The following is a 19,490-nucleotide window of genomic DNA, read 5'->3' as shown; positions in this document are numbered from 1 at the left end:
TACTCCACCCACTTCTCTTGTGAGACATTATTTTGGGGACACTCAGGGTACGCACCAGAACCCCACTTTACAATGCTCCAGAATAATTTACTATCATTCCGAAGACTTGCTTTGAGGAGGTCCTCCCACTTTTTTCCATCCCATTGGCGTTTAGCCTTGGCGACACAGTTCTTGTAGATGATTCTTCTTTGACGAACCAGGCTTACATCGCCACCCTTCAGGGCGGACCCAAGCGATAGCCTTGTCTCCCTGCATTCTGTATTATACCAGGAGGCTTGTTGGTTAACACCTCTTGATCCTGGTCTCGCTTTTGTGAGGAAATAGGATTTCAAACTGGCAAATAAACTGTCGTGCGCCGATGTTACATCCCTCAGGTTGCCCTCAGAGGCAAAAACTGACTCAATGGCAATGATGGAGCCATCCACCTCCTCAATGATTTTTGATAAGGTGGTAGGGTTCCCCAAAAGACCAGACCATCTCAAACGGCGCTTGTCGTTAGATGACACCACCGCGGGAGGGGACAACTCCCTGCCCTCAGCAGGACCACTGTCTACCTTCCACCATTTATGTAATAAACAGAGGGGGTTGTGATCACTCTCTGGGAGGGACACAATTTCCATATCAACAAGGGGGTGCCATAATTTCATATCAGCCAGAATATAATCAATTCGACTCTTACTCAGCCCGTTGTTAAATGTGCAGGCACCCTCACGATCGCTTGGCATCCTACCATTCAGAGCCCTCAGGCCCCTTTCCATACAAAGGGAATTAATCTGAATGGCAACTTCTGGCTATTTTGATATAGGGGACAACTCCAGGGGAGGGATGCCCCAACATAACTCTTCACTATCCTGTGAGTCCCACTTATTGTCGACAAGAGGTTCAAATGATACGTTAAAATCGCCTGCAACGATGATGAAGGTGTCAGCTGAATAAAGATCAAACAGGCGGAGTAGGTCATCGATGACCGAAGATTTTACACCTCTAGTGCCCCTTACGTACACATTATATATGTCGATTTTACCCAGTAATCCAAGATCTAACCTCAACAGTTGGATGTCTCCCGTGTGAAAAAGCTTGGTAGTTAAACACAATTCGCTTCTTAGCCAGATAGTTAGGCCCCCTGATGGACGCCCATGGGGTCCCTTGGTTGCCGGGATGTGAAAATTTAGGTAGCCCATTCAAAAGCGTGGTTCAAGAAGCCAAGTCTCCTGGAATATACAAATATCCATTGAGTTAATGAAAACTACCCAATCAGCAATAGCTAACTTGGAATTTATACCAGCAATATTCCAAGAACAAAGGGAGCCACCGGCCAGAGGAAAACCGGCAGTATCAGGGATGGAAGGTAGCGAATCTGCTAAAGGGCTACTGGCAGATGGAGCAGGCCCCTGACAAGATTCCAGGACGGAAACAGAATGAGAGGAACACAAGGTTACAGTCACTTGGTGGACGGGGATAGAATAGTGGTCAGTGCAAGGGTCAGCCATAATAGACTCCTGGATCACAATATCCCTCACCCTCTTGCCCCTGTCCCAAGGACCAGCACCCCCCTCGTTGTGTAGTCAGTCATTGATATCCAGGGATGAACCATCTACGTCCCTATCGCTATAATGGCCACGCTTAGACCCCCCTAGATCATGCGAGGGGAAGCTTCGCAGTTGGATGGAGGAACCTTCCGGGGGACAAGATCTAAACTCCAGAGAAAGAAGGCCTTCCGCGAGGTGATTGCTTTTAAGAGTTAGTTCAATGCAATCAACAGGGGCTCTGGATGAGGAAAGTCTAATAGCTCTGGAGATATCCTCCCTAATAACTGAGCGACAGCCCCTCACATGTCTCAACCAGTGGATCGCCTTGTTAGTCAGCGACTCGGGAGACTCGGTACCGCAGTTAGATGGCAGTTTGGGAACATTGGTCATAAAAAATTTGTTGGAACAATTAACAGCGTAGCCCTTGGGTGGGACATTCCGAACACCCCCGCCCATCGGGGACCCCTGGTCAAAGGTGTCAGAGTCGCTTTCCACACCCAGCCTCTTTGTACGACTTGTTCTATCCTGCAAGGTACATTTGGTATTGACTGATGAGCGGACCAAACTATGGTTCGTATCGGCCTGGACCGCATTACTATAGGTAACATAACCTTTAGAGCGAGCATTAAGAAGACCTGGCCTGTCAGCCTGTGTTCCTAAGGGTTCAATAACCAATAATCAATAAGCAATTTACAAGCTATATTCACCAAACCAAAACAATAAAAACCATAACTCTGCTACCAGAAAACTGTTGCAGCGTGGAACATCAAATTCCCCTTTGTCTCAGACCAAATACCGCACTAGCAAATTCACTCGAAACATTCATTGGTGGGGCCCATAACACCAACACACATACTTCATTGATCTGCTTCCCTAGATGAATAAGTTTCCAAACGCTGACATGAAAGGAATATCGTTACCTAAACGTTAAATGCATTGAATACTTTATTAACTCCAACCTTGTGATATTCCCCTCATTGGGTGATGAATCAATTTAGTTGTTTTGTAGTTTAGTGATCCAATTCATTTATCTATACTCTTCTTTTATCCTAGTTTTCTTCTTTAAATAATCGACACAACACATTTATCAATTAATCAAATATCGTTTATCGAATAAAATTGCAAATTGTTAGAAATCATCATCCAAACCACAGAACATCATATTTACCTAATCTTGCTAAAAGTCGTCCTCTAAGTCAGTCAAGTCGTGGAAAATTTTTTAAATTCATCAAAGTCAGGCCGCAATTCAGTCTCTCAAAGATTCAGGATAACAGCTGTCCAGCAGTGTCACCGTCCTCTCCGTCAGCATAACGTCAGGAAATCGAGTTCATCAAAGAAGAAGAGTTTTTTAGTTCACTTTCCTACCTACTTTTATAATGAAAATAATGTCAAAATGTATCAAGATTGGGGGTTTAGACTGTCCCCATTGGTGGACGTGGGGGTCAAGCGGTAAAGTTCTCACATAGTCCGCAGGATTAAGTCATCGCACTTGCTGGTTCCGGTTTTAAAGACAGTCCATTGTATTATCCTTGGTGAAGCTCCCAGAGTGTCCTTCGTAAGAACATCATCTCCTGGGGTCAGGACTAGGCCATTGTTGCTGGCGGTGACGCATGCGCACTTCACCCAGAACCTCGTGTGTCAGCAGTAGTCACGTTATACGTCTCGTTCAGCCATCTTGGATTAGGCCGAAATGGTCAACTTAGGCAAAACAAACACAAAAACGTATTTAAAACATGGAAATGGCTAATAAAATGTTAAACCCTCACTAATTTCCTTATGTGTAAGTAATTTGCTAGCAGAATAGCAACATTCAAAGCGTTTATACTCACTCAATGATGCGCAACTTACAATTACATCACAAAAGCAACATATATCATGCAATATTCTAATTTTCTACTATTAGTATGCGTACTTATGTTAGTATGCAATTAGTTTAGTCATGCAAAATGCAATTCCCACGTGTAATTCTTTTGTTAATATAATTGGTAAGTCTCCACTTCAAACAAATTAATAAGATTACTATTAGTTGATTATTCAGATTAATATAAACATTCAGAATGGGGAGGGGTATACAAAATTTTGTTCTACCCGCTTCAGCAGTAGCTTGGTATAGAGCATGCAGGCTTAACTTAAGAAGCAATGTGTAACGTATTTGTGCAACAGTTCAAACAGTAACACAGAGAAAAGACCACAAAAAGACTCTATACCAGTTCAGAAAATAGGTTTTGATTTTATAAATAAAAGAGGACTAAAACAACAAAAATCCAATAAGTACAAATCGAAATAATAATTTATAAAAATTAAAAGTTAAAATATTGCTTAGAAGCAATAAGCACCTATGGGGCCTATCTGGTTAGTATGGACCAGGGCAAAGCCAAGAGTTCAGGCCGAATGCGATGGGGTGCAGGCTGAAGAGAGGACAAATGCAAGGCCCGCTGAACAAAAGTATCATGGACCTGGATGCAACAGTGAGATGTGGGATGCGGCTGAGCAAAGCGTTGGTGTAAATGCCACAGTCGGGGTGATGCATCAATTTTCTCCACGCAATGATGGCGACGAACGGTTCTGAGACTCATTGGTTCCAAACAAATGCGCTGGGTTTCTCTACGCAGTCGAGGGGATGCGTTGATCATCTCTGCTGCAGTTGCAGCGATGCAATGATTCCGTTCCAATGGTTCTAATGGCGATGTTCTGGTTCCACGTGAGATACACTAGTTCTATTCGTGCAACAGCAGTGATGCGCCAATTTTGCCTCATGCAGCAGAGGATGCATTGGTTCCACTGAAGCAACCACCTGGAACCACAATGATGGAACAGGCACAGGAGCAGGTGGGAAGACTTTGATACCACGGAGTCTTAGAACTGGATGCAAGCCAGCATACCATTGGACATCACTCTAGTTCCAATCAAGAGTCCAGTTCCTCCTCAGCTGAGAAGAGGGTAACAGGCAGCAGGGTAGGACAGCAGTAAAGCAGTTCTTCCAGAGCAGCTGTTCAGCAGAGTGGCAGTCCTTGTAACAGCACAGCAGTCCTTCCTCTTGACAAAGATTCTTCACAAGTCCAGTAGTGTCTGATTTGGTGAGTTCAGAGACCCAGTACTTATACCCAGTTGTGCCTTTTTGAAGTGGAGATGACTTCAAAGGGGGTCTGTGAAGTGCACATAGGTCCTCCCTCCCATCTCTGGCTCAATACTCACTACAGGGAGGTATGCAGACGTTTGTGTGGGACATGCAACAATGTGGTCCATTGCCAAATTATTTACATACAGTGTAGGGTATTAAATAGCATACTGTAGTTATGGAGCAAGAGAAATAAAAACGAGACCATACAAGGAACCTTCCACTCAATTCAATTTATATTTTTCTTTTCAATATTTTTCTAATAATTGCCCACATATGTTTAAGAAAATCATATCAAGTTTGCTCGAAAAAGTTGCATAGAAGAAGTGATCATAAAAGTGCTCATGTGCAGGATGACGTAACAAAGAGAAAAAAATTTTCATCAAAAAGGTTTAGCTTTGCAATTTGTAATAATGGCTAATGTGCCTCATTCAGCCACTGTACCGCACATGTTTGAAAACACAATTATCCACTCAAAAAGGATAATCCACTGCTAAGATTTGGTGGTCATTGAATCCTAACACACCATTCAGAAAGTTCAATGTATTCAATGCAGGCTAGAAAGAAAATGTCGACACTTCGATCCCACTGTTGCATGTGGTGATTTACATCCTTGGATGAGGGTCTTCATCAGTCGTATTGGCAGTGAAAACTACACACGCAGGCTCTTCAGTGGCAGGCCTGAGACATGTTTAAAGTGCTACTGGTGTGGTTGGCACAATTAGTACTTCGGGCCCATTAGTAGCATTTAATTTACAGGCCCTGGGCACAGGTAGTGTAGTCTACTGGTGCTCAGATTCCTAAAGCCAACAGAAAGAATACTGAAAAATTAGAGGCAAGGAGGCAAAAAGTAGGGGTGACCCTTCATAGAGGGACATTTTCCAACAGTGTCTTTGCAGACATCATGGATGGGTCACTTTTGTAAATCTGATGCTGAGCTATTTGTTGTCCATCATGTAATGCAATACTGCAATTTTTCATGCAGTGCTATGTTGCGTGAATGACATTATTTCTGCACCCTATTGTAAGCAAGCACAAGCAAGGGGTCATGTGATATATCACCTGATATCCCAATGGGTAACATGTATGCTTCACATCAAAGCACACATCTTACATGTCTGACCCTGATGTGGTGGTCTATATATAGGGTGTACCTCAAGTTTAAATCCTAGGCTAGAAAATGCATAATTGGCAGGTGACTCTTGCTGAATTATGTTCTACATCATTATATGTCCGTATTTAAATACTGTACTGCAATTTTCACTACGTGCTCTAGTGAAAGAAGGGCAGTAAAGACATGTGCCTTTAAATAGAGTTGTAGACATACCACCCAGTCTTTACACTGCCAAGAAGTAGCAGAAGTCTGCTGTAAGGCATTATTATACCTATTCCACTGTAAGATTCTGTTTTTTCTTAAAATAGTAACAATATTGTGTATCTACTTGTGCAGATGCTCCAAGTCAGTAATGAAGACAGTAGAAGTGCACTGTATACCTGATCTTTTTCTTACAATGTACATCTGCTGAAGAAACTGCAAATGCTAACGCTAGGCCATATGTGTAGAGTAAAACATTTTTCTAATAAACGCACATCCATATTAAATTACATATCATCAATAGAAAATGATTTTGTTTCGCAAAAACAGGTTTGCACTAACCTCCTTCTCTTCTTCTTATGCCTATAGGAAGATATGCTGGAAACATGGGACACAGCATTCCCCATTCTGTCCTATGGGCAAGATGGCCTTGCAACAGTGAAAAACGAATTTGGCAGTATTTCACTGTCAGGACATGGTAGGCACCTCAGTACATGTCCTACCTTTCACATACACTGCACCCTGCCCAGGGGGGTACCTTGGGCCTACTATAGTGGTGTCTGATGTGCATAAAAAGGGAAGGGTAAGGCCTGGCAAGTGGGTGCACTTGTCAGGACAACAAGGCAGTTAACAAACTGCGCGCATGCATTACAGTGGCAGGCCTGAGTTCTCTTTTTAAGGCTACTTGTGTGGGTGGAACAATTAGTGCTGCAGGCCCACTAATAGCATTTGCATTACCACCCCTGGCACACATAGTACACTTTACTAGGGAATTTACTAGTAAGACAAACATACCAATTATGGACAACCAATTACCATAACACTTTATACAGGGAGCACTTGTACTTTGACACTGATCAGCAGTGGCAAAGTGCCCAAAGCATCTAAGTTGGCAACACAATGTCAGAAAACGTTCTAGGAGGAAGGCAAACAGTTTGAGGAACTTTTGCCAAAAAGGGTCAAGTCCAACATCACTCATGAGATCATTCATCTCAGCTGGAGACCAGAAGATGCAGGAAGCCCATAGAGAAAAACAAAGCTTTCAGAACAATTGCAGGGATGTATATGAAGCCCTATTCCATCCTATGGGTAAGGGAATGTGTGCTGGCCTCCATCAGTAAGGAGAAAGAAAGGTTCAGCCACCATGAGCCTCAGTAGGATGAGGAAAAGGGAGAGTTTGCTCCAACCCAGTCTCCACAGAGTCCTGAGGAAGTGAAATGTCCTTGGAAAGAAGAGCAGCAGTTACCAGCAGAGAATGGGTCTAGTGCAGGGGGACCTTAGAAACCCAACTCCCCACAAAAATGAACAGGGCCTCTTCCTCAGACTCAAACTAACCACTGGGGATCCCGTCCCCTGGGGCAGCACCCTTAATTTGAAGGTCCGGCGGGATCCCATTCTCAGAGACTTCATGCACATCTACAGGCCAGATGTGCTGACCAACCCCTTGCCTATGTCGAAGTGGGTGGGACACACCAGATGTTTTTCATCCCCCTGCTCATGCCCCTCATGGACAAAGGAAGCACAGAGATCCCATCGGTAGCAGAAGCGGAAAATAAACTGCTCCAGCTGGGTGGGAGCAGAATGGTGAGGAAGCCAGCTCCTGCTGAGTGCGGGGAGATGGCTGTGGCCTCAGGAGCCTTGAAGCTCTCCCGGTGACCACCAACGAACACCCAAGCCTGTTGCTACCCCAAGATGGACTGGACACCCAGATATACAAAAAATGGAAAAGAAAAAGACAGTGGCATGGGACCACACAGAAATAAAGAAGAGCAGGCGAGACACTCATAGACAAAGCAGCACTGCATAATGCCTCACTATTTATTCAGTGTCCATAGTGGTCTGTTTAAGTAATTTGCCATGCAATGTCAGAAATATCAAAAAATGGCAGTTCATCTGGGGGGTCAGTGGGATCTAGGCTCTTCATTATGGGCTTGCAGCAAGTTCAAATCCCCGATCATTGAAGGTGCGCTTAAGCAATAAAGTGTGGTCTCCCATAGTTCAATTGTATTGTTTTTTTCCAGTGACGACCATGGCTATTTATTATAGTTAGAGTTCGCATCATTCCTCAAAGACTGCCACAAAGCACTAACCAAAGGGCTAGATCGATTGTTTCGAATTTTGTGTCAAGGTTTTATAGTGTGATATCTTCTTGCTAGGCTTTGTTGTGTTAGCCCAAATTCCAGACTCACTTGCACGGGTGAAGCATTATGTGGATGCCCAAAACACGTTTATAGAGTGTTATTTGGAGTTTATCCAGGATTTGTGCATCCTTGCCGTGCATAAACACAATCGCATAGGCCAGCATCAGTAGTAAGTTTGCAATAATAATTGCTAACAGTGTCTGAAAGGAAGCATCATACAGTTTATTGGCAAGAGCACTCTGCTTGTGTGTCTGGAAGTTGAATTTCTTATCAAAATATGAGCCCAAGTACTTGTAATTGTTAACCTCTTCTATGCTTACATTTCCTAGTTTGATTTTAAGAGGGGTGTTGGGTCTATTCCATATTGACATTGTTATTACTTTCTCATTTAGTGATCTTATCAAATACCGCAAGTTCTTCAATTAATCTTTAGAGTCCCACCCTTGTATGACTTAACAGTACGATGTCAATAACAATTGAGAGGTGTGTTAGGGTCAATGGTCCCAATCTTGGAGGGTGAGAATTCACCCTGTTGAGCTGGGGTGACAGATCAGTAATACAAAGATTGAACAGGTTCTGGGCAAGAACACACCCTTGCATGAGGCCAATGGCTGTAGGTATTTGCCTGGACAGTCTTTTTCCGTCTGCCACCTTAGTTTTAATTCCTGTATCAGTAGATATTAACTCAATATTAACTTCTAGGACTAATCAGGTCCAAATCGGAAAGGGCAATTAGCCTGTAATTCTCTGGATTTGCTCAATTCCACCCCCCCCCTCTGGAAAATTGGGTTTATTTTCGACCCCCTCCAGTTGTTTGGGATTATTCCCATTGACTCTTCCTCTTTTAACAGTGCCATTATCTGGCTGGCTCAATATTTCAGATCTTGCTTGAATATAGCTTGTAGAATACCATTAGAGCCTGGTGTCCCATCGCTTCTACCAGCCATGCACAGTGTAAGTATACCAGAGGAGTTGGGCTACTGCTCCATAGCAACGTTACTGGACTTTTGACACTGCCTGACTCAACTAGTTTACAATTTTCGTGCTCTAAAGAGTCCTCTTGATTTTTAAAGGTGTTCATCAAGTAAGCCGCCCAGTCTTTTTCCATGACCCACAAGGTGTTTATTATTCTTCCTTCCCTGCCAATGCCATTAATAGTTGTGCAGAAGGCTCTGGCATTTGATCATTTACAGTTGAACATAAGCTTAGCCCTGAAATCTTATGACTTCCTTCTCCTCTCTTGCCAGAGTTGTTTTTATATTGCTTTTTCCCCCCATGCAATCATTGCTGTACTAGGTTTCCTAGCCTTCCTGATTTCCCTTCTCATATATTTTCTTAGATCTAGGGTTTCTTTCATCGATACCCTTGGCCATTGGGATATTTGGCTTGCTCTAGATATTATTGCTGAGGCATGCATTAGAAGTTGTGTTGTAAAACTTATCCAGGCATTTATTGGAGTGGTAGATGATGCTATACTAGCCTCCATTATCGCTTTCGCCTTGGCGGCCAACTTTGTGAGTAAATGAAGTGACCACCTTAATCATTTCAAATTTGTTGTTTTCCGTCCCCCGATTATTGCTGATGCCAACGAATGTCTGTCAGGATTTAGGTTGATCTCCAAATGTTGATATGAATGATCACTATCTACAGAGCATTTGATTTTGTACATTCTCCTCTGTTGTAGTAGTGGGAAGGAGAGAATTGTATAATCAATTAGAATCCTGATGTCGGTCCATAATGTGTGAAATTTGGTGGATTATCATCATTTGTTCTACCATTAATTAACCTCAGACCTAAATGTTCTATTGCTGTGACCAGTTCTTTCCCAATTCGGTTAGGTCATTTGCAGAGATGGTTGGTTTGTGGATTGACTGTCTACATTTTATTTTCAGCTGCCAAATGCTCATCCTCATCTGGTGTATATATCAGACGCGTATTGAAATCATCTGTTATCATTATTTCCCAATTGAGAGTCCTGAGTCCTACTTCAGCTATCGCTTGAAGTAATTTCCTAAATAATGCAGATTTTTTTCTGTGCATTTGGATGACTGTAGATCTTTAACAAAATTACTGGTGTTTTCCAGTGTTCATGGCAGAGACTAAGCTTAATAATCTGTATATTTGAGGTCATAGTTGTAGTTGATCTGATTCAACCTTTAAAGCATTTAATATGTAGACTGATAAACCCAATTTAGGGCTTCCATTTCAATGTGTTTTATTTGCGACCACCCGGCGTAAAGTGTAGCCAGCCAGTTGCAGCGGGCCGGACAGCCAGGTCTCTTGCAATGCTATAATTTCATATTTACCCCATGTGCTTTGCAATATATACTCTTTAACTTTAAACATTGCGCAACCAATGTTCCAGGAGAGACTACTTATGGCATTTCCATTCCGTTTGTTTATCGCTTGATTTGCAGGTCTGTTGTCTGCAGATTTAGATTCTGTATATAGGTTTCCCGATTTATGCCCTTATATAGGTACAATTCACATTATCCTAATTTGGACATAGAAATCCGGCCCTTATTTAGACATTGTCCGTACAAACCAAATACCGGCATGGCCACCTACATCCGTCCATCCATGTCCCAAAGAATTCTTGGAAAACCAGACCCTTAAACCTTTAGGAATTTCCCTCAGCTTGAATATTGATTTCTCCAAGAACTCATTAAGTATGCATGAACATCTATTCCTTAGGGGTTCATTCATGACGTTCATCTGCCCGACTTTTACGTCAATACTGGCATTCCTAGACACCTTCAAGGTAAAATTATACCAGCACTTGCCCTGGCAGATTGCGGTTCCCGGAGGATTCGATCCAACCCAGACTACGTGTTTCGCCATGGCAAGTTCGGAAGGAGATCGAGTTCCAGCCCGATGCACTGACTTGACGCTGCCATCCTCCTCGCAGAGAATCCAGCTCCAGTGCTCTCTGACTTCCCTTGCGGGGGGTTAGACTATCAAGTCCAGAAAAGAGATTCCAACCTCTCTCATTCTAAGGTATGGAGCTGACTAGAACTTAGAGAAACTTTTGGCAACACTTGGCTAAACTAAAATATAGCTAGCTATACTTTAGAAATGGCACCTACTTCAAACCTCGTACTACACTTAGGTTAGGTACACTGGGGTAGAACAATTTAGAAGCATCAGATGAGTATCACATTTTAGCTTATATTATTTATGTATGTATTTTGATTCATATATGTCATAGCTACAAACCATGCTATTGCAGTACTATTTTATCTTACTGCTAACCTCTTACATATTGTGCTTCGCAGTCTGTCTTACGATTATAGCAATTCATATCTCTTGCATGAGAAATAAGACTGTCCCATAAACCCTTTTATTGAAACGCCCGTCTCTCTATTTCTGTGCAACTCTGGAGAAACGAAGCATGCACGATTGACTGAGTGAAACTGTTATCTATTGTTTCCATGATTCTGAGACTGTTCCGATTCTAAAAGGAAACAAAGATGTCATGTTTATGCGGCTGTCAGTGACAAATCCCTTCTTGTATATTCGAGAAGTTTCTTGTGACCTCTGAGTTAGCTGGCACACACAAGAAATTAAGTTTAATATACTCGATAGAGACATAATGACCTTAGTCCTATGTCAAATCAATAGTGTATTGTATTCCAATGCGCAGAGCCTATCAGGGATATAGGAACTACACTACAGGTCGTTGTATGTTTGGGGCTCAAGGCTGATGCTAGCCAGTGCCATTGGTTTTCATCTATTGCTATTTCATTTGATTTGGTGTCATTACCCTTTGGGTTTTCGTCTATTGCTTGTTCATTTGATTTGATGTTGTTACCTTTTGGGCCATAGGCATTCTGTGAATTCGAGTATACAGAGACAGTACCAGTATGGGTACACCCCCTTTTAGCGGAAGTTAGCAAGGGAGATGTAGAGAACCGTGTTGTGGGCTTGGAGGGACATATACCTCATGATTCAAATTGTTTATTTGCACTGTTTATTAGAATGATTGTCTCCTCTGAATTCCATGATGTTAAGGTTTTCCCCGACTGCTGTCTTTATTGGAAAGGAATCTAACTGATATTAAATCACTTGATTTAATGTGGCACAGTGCAGGTATCTCTGCTAACAACCTCATGGGGCATATCATCAAGGACCGGCGATAATTATCGCTAAGCTCACTTAGCGCTAGGATAATTATCGCCGGGTAACGTGGAATTTTATCGCTGAGATAGCGTGCTATTAGCAACGCTTATCTCAAAAGCGATAAAATTCCAAGCGCTAACTGCCAAATGTGAGATTATCTCTGGAAATCCAGCGATGATCTCACAAAGTTTGGCGATAGCTTGATGATAGGGCAAGGCATACTTAGCCATGATATCCACCTTACATAGGATATCATGGCTAAGTCAGTCTTGAAGCAGGCGTAAGGAAAGTAGCGATAACAGAGGTTATCACTACTTTGCTTGTCGCTCTGCAGGTTAGCGTGCCCATTGATAATTGGAGAAATGCCACTGTTGACCTATTAATTGTTGCTGTTCCAGTTGAGGTCAATTTCTTGTGGGACTTGTTATGCTGGTGGATCTCCTGGGGGAGATGAGATTGTCAGATCCAGGCTATTCTCATGTTCCTTCTCATCGGTATATAGTTTAGTTACAAGGTATGGGTGAGGCGAGATGGTAGGCAGTTTCCTGTCTCCTTACTGCTCATGCTTCACATTGCTGTAGGCTGTACTTGCCTGCTGCCTTTGCCATATCCCCCTAAGCTACCGCTGCTTGAGGGGGAGATAAGCATTTTGTCACGGGTGGCACAGGCCCTGGTCTCCTCCCTTGTTCACTACTTCCAGCTACATCTGCTTCCGAGTTGAAAGGTTTTTGCCCCAAAGTCTGCCATAAGGACTCCCAGGTCCTCATGGTCCTCTTTTAGTGGGGGTAGAAGTCGCAGGTGCCGTGTTGTAGCCGGTGGCAAGTGGGGCCCACCAGGCATTTTAGCAGGATGCACCCGGAACTAACCGTGCCTCCTTAGCGGATTGCTGTAGCACTCTCTCTCTCTGGCAGCTGATTGTCGGCAGCTACACTCACACTCACAGACACCTGTTTCCGAACAGCAAGGCCGCGTGTGACGCTGACAATTCAGGAGAATAGGCACTTCAGTAGTAGCAGGAGCAGGGAGGTGACGGCTGCTCTCCTTGCAGACTCGCTCTCGTCATCTTGCCCCAGCCAGCGTCTGTCGTCAATGCCAACATCTTGCTTTACCAAATCCGAACATCATGCAGCCGGTCTTGGCTCATCTGAAAAGCAGGATGTCTGAAGGGGCGATGAATGCCCTCTGTCCTCCTATGAAACCTCTCGGCATTGCTGGAATGGCACATGAGCCCCAGTCGGTGTCCCATAAAGGGAAGGGGGGATGGGAAGAGAGAGAGAGAGAGAGATAGAAGACACTGCCAATGCCGCCTGATCCAGCAGGGCACCCAATGCTTTGGAAGGGCAGGTTTTCGCTGTCTGTAGTGCTGTTAGGGAGGTCAGCTCTAGCACCCAACACTTTTGTATGTAAACTCTATTCACTGGAGTAGAACGTCTTTCAGGTAGTAAGAATTCTTAGTATATGCTATTACTGCCTTTAGGGCTTCACTGTCCTTATGCCTTCAAAGATAGTGACATCTCTCAGCATGACGTCAAGATATCGATTTATTGTACATCCACTTGGCTGTAGGCCAAGAGCAATCCTCTGCCAAACGCTGCCAGGAATGAAGCAGGGAAATCCTCCTTCATGCGTTGCCAGGAAACAGAGCTGAAAGGCTCCGATGCTTCACGGAAGTCCCCTGAAGTCAGATGATAAACCGGAACAAAAGCCAAATAAAGTCAGTTTATCCACAATTAAAGGACATCTTTATAATTTTCACATCATTTAGAATCACACCAACAGGTGGCATTACTGCACCAAAAATATCTCCTACCACTTCCTCTGCACTAAGACATCACCTAGTTTTAGATGTAGTTTCCCGAACAGAATCATTGAAATGTTCCACATGATACATTTTGGGAAAAACTATACCAAGATAACATGTACCATGCCATCCATGGATCAATTTAAAATATACATACTGTCCACAGAAAAAGTATACTCTAGGAATCACAGGATCCTGTCCCTCTAAGAAAAGATCATTCTTCCCTCTTGCCTCAAAATCATGTTCACAATCACTCTGTCCTAAAAATAGCGGGTCTATATAATTTTGATCAACATGTATACATGTTCTATTGCCAATCTATGATCAGGGCAGGTAAATTTCCCTTCACCCGATGGTCAATTTCTTCACTATTTCACCTATGGTGTTTTTTAAGGTTTAAATCAGTTTCAGAATTGGATTCTAGATCTCTCCTTCTGTCCGCCACCAAATAAAAACATGTCCTTACCACATCTGACATGGAACAGGTCAAATTATGTCTATGTACATATGCAGACTCCAGTGACTTAAATGATGGAAAATACTTGCCTGCAATCTCAGCACCTTCGAAATAAGGATTCTTATTCAAATGTTTGAACGTGGAAACTTCTGAAAGAACTAAATCATAGTTCGAAAAATAGTATTGAAAACTATTCTGACAATAGAAGGCTATAGGAAATCCCATATGTTTAAGGGTTATGGTGGTATGTTATCCCCTCTGCAACAGACACAGCAACTGAGTGCACATGTAACAATCGCTTGTATTCATGCTGTTAATATATCCATACAGCAATCTACAATAAGCATTTGAAGCGTGATAGATCTGTGTGCAGTTTTTTAACCCCCCCACAACTGTAAGCTATTACCAGCAGGATGTGGTGTAGGATGAGCAACATTAGGCTTAACTTCTACTGACGCATGTAGCTGTATATAATCCTATAAGCACGATGATTATTATGACAACTACAGCTATTAATGTGCCTGATGTAATCTATCTATTCCTATTAGTATTAGAATTGCCTTCCATTTCTTCGTTATAATCTAAATCATTGTTGCTGGATTTGGTCCTTTTTGCAGGGTCATCCCTAAACTTTTCGCCTTCCTCCTGGTATTTCTTCTTACCTGGTGTTGGTGGTTTTAGGACTCAGAGCACTTTATCACTGCTGTGCAGTGTTAAAGAGCATGTGCTCTCTATGGTAAACATGGTAAGATTGGTCTAAATCTGTTTGGCATGTTTAATTTACCTATCAGTCCCTTGTAAAATGGTATTTCATATACCCAGGGCCAGTAAATTAAATGAGCCGCTCGCAGCTGTGTGCAGAGTTCGTGACTTTGACCTTAACACCCTGTTCGTTTGCCTACAGAAGTGGTGGAGTGGAGCTTTGGTCATTTTACCGTGGCCGAGGAGAGTGTGAGGCGCTTTCAACAGGGGCCGGGACTGCGAGACCCAGGGTTCCGCGCAGGATCAACGCAGCGCACCTGGAGTCTCTTCCCGCCCCCTGCTCCTCCTATAAAATCGTGCCCCTGACGCATAGCGGGACGCGTGTGCGGGACGCCGGACGAAGCCCGGACAAAGGGCGGACAGTCTTAGACAGTCCGAGACAGGCTGAGACTGGACTGGACACGCTACTCAGCCCTTACTGTCTTCGTTTTGCGTGGTTTGCAGTAAGACTATTCATACTTGTTTCTACTTCTCGGATATACCGTCATCCATTATAACACTGTTGTTATTTGGTTATTATTACTAGTTCAAGAAGAATGCCTAAAAAGAATTTAGCGGCGGGAGGTAACTCAATAGAAAACTATATGATACAAGTAGTCTCTAAGATTAACAACGAGAGGCGCGAATCCTTAGGTCTTAGCCTGTCCCCTAACTTATCTCCCCTAAGCCCTTCACCTGATTCACCCTGGATTGATAAACCTTCTCAGGTCGAGGGAAGTGCAGTTTTAGACTCTGATACCTTAGAACATGGCATTTCAAACCTGAGTACTCGTACAACACAGGGTCAAGACATAGCTCGGGCTAATGACTCGGAATGTCAGGTAGTTGACACTGATCAAGACCAAGATCAAATTGTGCAGGAGAGTGAGCAGCCAAATAATGAAGCTGATCCCCCAGTTCTAGATCATGCGCCACGTGCCATCAGAAAATGTAGAAAAACTCAATTATACCGTGGTGGAGTTCTTTCAGGGAAGAAGAGGGTTGCGTCACCCGTGAGAAGTAGGGACAAAAGCAGGGGGAAAGTAGAAGAACCCGAGAAGTATAATGTGGATGAGGAGTTATTATCAAGATTAGCTGATTTAATTGACACTAAACTTAAAATCTTAATTAAACCAGTAGTGACCAAATTGGACAAGCTAACTGCTGATATAAAGAAACTAGGTGCAGATCAAAAAAAGTTAGTAGAAGCTGTGTCTAATATATCAGACACAGTTACCAGCCTAGCTCTACCCGTAAAAGAGGCTCTTTTTCCTTCATCTGAGGGAGGCACTACCTCAAACACTATACACGCAAATCTACAGGAACAGTCCTCAACTACAGCGACACATCATTTACTGCCAGGAGATACATTACCCCCAATTCCGCCTGTAATACCTGCACCTACTACAGAAGAAGTTATGGTACAGTTTCTGGAAGATGCGGCTCCATTAGTACTGGTATTGGCTAACGTCCCCCCACTAGCCCCAGACCAATCAGAATCCCCCCCGGCAGTAACAAGTAAGGCCCTGCACTGGTTATCAGGCAATATGCAGCTGGCCCCGTGGGGGAAACAACAGCTAGCTGGTGACATTAAGTCAGCCAGAAGGGTCCCATGGATAGGTCAAAACCCTAAAAAATTCAAGGGTGACTGCATTATTATAAATTTTGCCAATTCTGCAGTTTTACCAAACATCCTGCCAAATATTTTGCCGCCGCAGCGCAGAAGAGGTACCATCATTCCTCTCACCCTAGAATTTTTCGGCAAAAAACAGCGGAGCATGTCCTATCCTAAGCCTACCCATAATTTCACCAGGCCTATATGGCCAGCGACATCTAATGGCTGGGGTTTTGAGGTACCAACTAATAACTGGGGGTATAGTCAGGATAGAAGGGAACGTCCAATACGACCACCCCCTCCAGATCAATATTACTCTACTCATTTTAATAATCACTTTAACATCCCCATCTCCAATAGGTATGGCATCTTCTCAGATGAGGGGGGACTGGATGGGGTGGAATGACTACCTGACACATCTTCTAACCTCCTCCCCACCGACCGATTGCCAGAAGTTACAGACTTTGGAGATATTCTACAAGGGTTAGAACCGCAAGGCAGTAAGGATGGGGGTTTGGTTGGCTGGAATCAAATAGATATACCAGGTTTACCCACTGATATAAACCCAGCCTGTCCTCAAGCTTGTTCTTCGGCTAATCCCGGGACAGATGGGGTACGCTGCTGTACAGGCTTAACACCTATCACTCAAATTGTATGTGGAAATGTGGCTATAATACAACATGAACCAATTAAATATAAGGAGGGGCTATTATCCTGGAATATAGCTGGACTGCAGGATAAATTGTTTAATATAGATTGGTTATCCTTTGTTAAAAATTACCCCGTTATATGCCTCCAAGAAACCTGGGCAGTGGGGAAAAATATACACATTGACGGTTATGAGAGTTTTATAACTTCGGCAGTTCCTTCACCTAGTGGTAGAGCTAAAGGGGGTTTGGCAATCTTTGTTAACTTATCACTAATATGCCTTAAAACTGTACATCACTCTGGCAATAATAATATTCAGGTTGTCGAATTTAAGAGGGGCAGTACAAGTTTTGCTCTGATCAACTTTTATAACGCAGTGAGTCAGTCTGGCGATTGCAATATGGAGTCATTGCGTGAATTCCTAAGGGCCAAAGATGATTCCCTTCCCCGCCTTAAGATAATAGCGGGTGATTTCAACACTCATTTATGTGGGAATCCTAGCCTGAGTCCTGTTGGTCATTTGGGTTGTAACAATCTGGAAGGAATACACTTTGATCACTCGCGAAGGGGTTCATGTTTAAATGACTTAATGAATGAATATAACCTTTTCACTGCTATGTCAATAGTTGAGGAACAAACTGTATTTTCAACCCCTACTTTTAAAGGTCACGCAACAGGGTCATATATAGACCATATTCTATTATCGGCAGAATTTGTTAATTTTGTTGGGGATTTTTCGATTATTTCAAGCATTTTTAGCGATCACAATCCTTTATGTATTACTATGGGTGTGAACTTACTCGAAAAACATAACCCTCGAGAGGACTGTGGTACCACTAAATGTATTAATGGCAAGCGACGCTTAAAGTGGTCAATGGTGGACTGTAAGCAATTTTATTTTTCTATCAACAATGTATGCCATCATGATCTGATAACATGTACATCTACTGCTTCAGCACCATTACAAATTCTGACGTCTTTTAATGAGATTGCTAAAAAGGTGGAGTCACTTTTAACGTTACCTGCTAAGAGGATAGCTAACTCATCCAATAATCCAAAATGGTTTGACAGCAACTGTTCGAAGGCCAGTCGCGAGCTCAAGAAAGCATTAAAAACAAACCAGAGAGATCCTTCAACCATCAGGGTGTTGCGGGCTGAGTACAAAAAGTCTCTTGCCATTCGCAAACGTGCTATTAAGAAAAGCGTTTGGGAGTCCTTGTTAGATCCAGAGATACTAAAAAATAGCTCTAAGTTCTGGGAGATCATTAACAAGCCCTTATTTGATCATCCCAGTATTTCAAGTACAGGCACCAAAATCCCAGAAGAAGTTTGGATTAACCACTTCAGTTCCATTTTTAAAGGTAATGGTTCCCAGGTACAATGCAGTCTAAAAGAAATTAGTGAAAAATCCCTGTTCTTCACAACTGATGAGGTAATAAAGGGCATAGAAGGCCTATCAAACAACAAGGCCCCAGGACCTGACGGTCTCCCTCCTGATCTTTTTAAATCTTGTATAACACTCTGGGCACCGGTCCTTACAGCTGTACTTAATGCTGCTGTGCTTTGTGGATGCCCAAAATCATGGGGGGTATCCACTATTGTGCCTATTTTTAAAAAAGGAGACCGCAGTAGCCCTGCCTGCTATCGACCAATATCTTTAATAAACTCCGTGGTTAAAGTTGTGGGAGGAGTAATTCTGAACAGATTGGTCAGATGGTCAGAAGAAAATAATATAATATCTTCAATCCAGTATGGATTCAGGCCTGGTCATTCTACGATTTCACAATGTTTAAACTTATACCTCATCATCGCGAAGTATACTAAGGCTCGAAGAGGAACGATCCATATGGCGTTCATGGATCTTTCCTCGGCTTTCGATTGTGTGAGCCGGGGGAAGCTCTGGGACGCCATGCTAAAAATGGGTGTGGATCCAAACTTAGTTGATTTGTTAGATGATATGCACTCGGACACCAATGCAAATGTCAGATTCACCCAAGACCTGAATG

This window comes from Triturus cristatus, chromosome 5_2, assembly GCF_964204655.1.
Source record: "Triturus cristatus chromosome 5_2, aTriCri1.1, whole genome shotgun sequence".
Taxonomy (NCBI): domain Eukaryota; kingdom Metazoa; phylum Chordata; class Amphibia; order Caudata; family Salamandridae; genus Triturus; species Triturus cristatus.
The sequence above is the reverse complement of the archived record's forward strand: the minus strand, read 5'-3'. Positions refer to the sequence as shown.